The sequence below is a fragment of the Carlito syrichta genome, unplaced genomic scaffold (assembly GCF_000164805.1).
Source record: "Carlito syrichta isolate Samal-C Ts95f unplaced genomic scaffold, Tarsius_syrichta-2.0.1 Scaffold311906, whole genome shotgun sequence".
NCBI classification, from domain to species: domain Eukaryota; kingdom Metazoa; phylum Chordata; class Mammalia; order Primates; family Tarsiidae; genus Carlito; species Carlito syrichta.
Window position 1 is genome coordinate 240,835 of NW_007256002.1, and position 3,972 is coordinate 244,806.

Sequence of the window (3,972 nt, forward strand, 5' to 3'; positions counted from 1 at the left end):
GTACATGGGAGCCATCACAAGAAAAATAAAAACTCGAAAAAGTAGTTAGGACTAAAAGTTTATACACTAGGTTGGACAAAGAGTAGTAAGTTGTGAAAACGTGACAAGACAAAGGGGTTTGGGCAAGGGAAGTTAATTGCAGAAAAATGACTAGGAAGATAAAAGTTACCTTAAGAACGTTTGTACAGATTTATCTCAGCCTCGATATGGTGGTAATAATGTTTTCCTCTTCGTACAGGGAGGACACTTTTCACATGAAAGTTTTATCTCCAGCCTTCAGGAAGAAAAAGGAAGGTCAGAGTGCCCTTCTTACATCTGCTGCTTTTCAATGTTTCTTTTTTTTGGGGGGGGGGTTTGGTTCACTTTATTTTTTTTGTATGAAAACCCTATGTTGTTGCCACCGCTGGAGCCTGGGTCCTCTGCATGGCGGCTCTGGTGTGGGTCTTGACCAGATGGTCGGTGAATTCCTGATAAGGAGACTTGGTGAATACTGTCTCTTTCCAGAGGTCAGGGGTCAAGTAACTATAAGTCTTATAGATGGCATCAAAGGTGGCCTTGGCGAAGTAACCCAGGGTGGCAGTGCAGCCCCTGGCTGAGGTGTAGCAGTCATCAATGCCAGCCATCATGAGCAGTTTCTTAGACACGGGGACCGAGACGATGCCAGTGCCCCTTGAGGGCAGGGATAAGGTGCACCAGGACAGAGCTGCAGCGGTCAGTCACCTTGCAAGGGACAGTGTGGGGCTTGCCAATCTTGTTCCTCCAGTAGCCTCTCCACACAGGGATGATGGACAGCTTGGCCAGGATGATGGCCCCCCAAACGGCAGTGGCTAGTTCTTTGGAGCACTTAACACCTAGACCGACGTGGCCATTGTAGTCCCCGATGGCAACAAACGCCTTGAACCTAGTCTGCTGGCCAGCGCGGGTCTGCTTTGCACAGGTCTTCAAAACTTCATCCTTCAGAGAGGCGCCAAGGAAAAAGTCGATGATCTCAGACTTCTTGATAGGCAGGGAGAAGAGATAGATCTCCTCCAGTGACTTGATCTTCATGTCCTTGACCAAGTGGCCCAACTTGGTGACGGGCATCCACTCCTTGTCCTCGGCCTTGCCTCCACAAGCTCTGCGGTCTCGCCCCTGACCCCAGCCGCGACCTCGGCCTCAGAGGCCGCTGCCAAAACCTCCGCGAAAGCCAACACGGCTTCCCATTCCGGAGCCCCCAGGGCCTCCGGGCCCTCCCGCTGCACCGGCGTCATCCGCCATTTGGTGTCCTTTTGGAGAAAAGGTTCAATGCTTCTTTAACTCAAAATAATCCTTACGCCAAAGTGGCATATTTGCCACTTACCAAAACCACATTTAAAAAGAAGCCTTAATTGCTTATTTGAGTTAGAAAATGTTCCCCTTTGTTTCTGCATTGGTTTCATGTGGTTCACTAACTTTGAATAAGGTTTATAATTGAGGCAGCATATTAACTTCTCTTGTAACTGTACTTAGTAACCAGGAAACCTCATCACTAACTCCTTGGATTAAAATGAAACACTCTAGAGTACCTGAGAGAGCTAGAATAGTGGTTCTCAATGTGGTGGAGGAAGGAGGGCCTGGAATTTATGATCTCTTTTGAAAACTACAAAATATTGATAAATATTAATATCTACTACTATGTGGATATTAAGTAAAAATATAATGTTGTGATCTATATGCAATATAAAACCACAACACAGTACATGTTCACAAAAACAATCTGTCGAGGCCATCCTCTAGTCCCTCACCGCGGCTTTTTCAATGTCCCTCTTTGGTGACTTCACATATGTTTATCACAGCACATATCATCTGTTAAGTCATTTGACCATATGCCTTTCTATGAGTTTCTTGAGGAGAGCAGCTGCGGTCTCTTGTCTGGCAGATACACAGGCACATGGTAAATATTTACTGAATAAATGCATTAAATGTTTTAGACAGTTTTTTTTATTATTCACCTAATATTCTTTTGATTTTTGTTAATTTGTTCAGTCATCTATTAGTATTAACTTACAGAGAAGGAGGAGTAAAAAATATACGTGAAAAAAATGTAAAATTGTAAAAATTTATCATCAAATTAATGCTTATATAAATTGGGAAACATTCTTTGATATTAACAGGATACCTCCCTCTCAGTCATGGAAAAGTAGTACTGTGTAGGAACATAATTTGTAAATCACTGGCATAGAACTCAGCAAAAGACAACTTTCTGGTCAAGATTTCTCAAAGAACTAGCCACACTCATACCATTGTGCCACTGCCACCTATAACATAGTACTTTTTTTACAAAATAAAAATGTGCTTTCAAAAAGCATCTAAAGGATTTTCTAAATAAAGAATTGTTATTTTGAAACACACATCATCATCAAGGATTCCAAAAATGCCACATTCTCTAGTGGGTGGTAAATACAAGCGATCATTTATTTTTCTAACAAATAAATTATTGTGGTTCAAATGTTCCTTATAAAGTATAAAAATTACATGGTAGGTAATTGGCAAAAAAATGCACAAAAACTCTCAAAATTTAAACTATAATCTATTCATAAAAGAATTAAAGTAAAATGGAAAGCCTGCAAATGCAACAAGATGACTAAATGACAAGTACTGTACCAAAGCATTTAGAAAACCTCTCTGAAATACGTTCTCCATCAAGTTTTGTATCAATCTCCCAAGTACTCAATTGAAATAATCATTGACTATTTTCATTGCCAAGCCAGATTTTAACAGCAGTAATAAATACTAAGTACTACTGTGTCCCTAAGGTTTACAAATCAAGTTCTAGATCTGTAAGCAGATATTGCTCAATATGAGAAATTAGTACAGTTATAACAGATACACAGTGAAATAATTAGGTCAGTCAGAGTCACTATGGGAGTCTGGAGTGCCTGCTCTAGACTCAAGGATCTCAATCAGGAAAAATATATAGGAAGAAAAATTCAAAAGGACAGAGTATTGTACTTGGAGATTAAGAATATGGACTTCTAACAATACTGAATCCATCTCATATTTAGAAAAAATACACTAGACTTGTAAGAATCCTCTCTGAACTTTTCTTGCTTTTTGGGGAGGTGAAGGGGAGGAAAATGCGTTGGTATTTAGACAAGGACCAAGAACAATCAGGCTATACACACAAAACAAAGTTCACTTACACCAAATGACAAAGAATTAACACACTTTTGAAACATACAATCATATTCTGGAGAAAAATATTTAGAAACTAAATCCAGGCAATGTGAAAGCAAAAGAGAAAATCCATATTGTCTTTGAGTTCTAAATTCAGAAGGCATCACTTCTCTCAAAGGGGTGGACTTCAATAGAGAGGTGACTAACTTAGGATCCTTGGTCCGTGACAGCTCATACTCTAGACAAAATTCTGAATGGATGGAGTTAATTAGCAAGAAGAATGATGGGCGGAGGGAAGTGAAAACAAATAATATTGTGCTGAAAGATGTAAGAATTATAAAACAAGTGAGTGTTCGAGCAGCTTTATAAATACGCCAGAGGCAAAGAACTGAATTATTCGACACCGTGAAATAGGATAGGGTCAGAATATAGAAATACACTGTCACTTAATAAGGAGCTGGGGATAAACTTCAATAACAACCGTAAATCCACATTTTGTAACACGAGACAACTGAAAAAATAATTTCAAAAGCGGACGCGGAAGGCTTCAGATCCTTCTGTGTAATGACCAAAATTATTACTAGCAAGAAAACGTTATGTTCTCAGCCGGGTCTCAAAGTATCAGCTAGCCTCACAAGGAAAGATCTTCGAGAAGGGGAGCAGTCCAGGCTAGTTTGGAAATGTAGAGCCGGCTAAGTAGAGCGACCTGGCCGTTTCTGAGCTATGGTCCCGGTCACAAGTTTTCCCATCTGGAGTGCCCAGCCGGGCGGACACGCGGGGTCTTCCTCGGCCGCCCCGCCTCCCCCTCGAGCGCCCTTGGACTTCTAACCAACAGCT

General features: G+C 40.9%; 1 pseudogene across 1 annotated transcript; it reads right to left on the reverse strand.

The window, feature by feature from the left end:
* Window positions 1-358: 358 nt before the first annotated feature.
* LOC103271789 lies at window positions 359-1,257 on the reverse strand (annotated as a pseudogene). Its single transcript, XR_002482605.1, has one exon. The product of XR_002482605.1 is annotated as a 40S ribosomal protein S2 pseudogene (transcript).
* Between the last annotated feature and the right edge of the window lie 2,715 nt (window positions 1,258-3,972).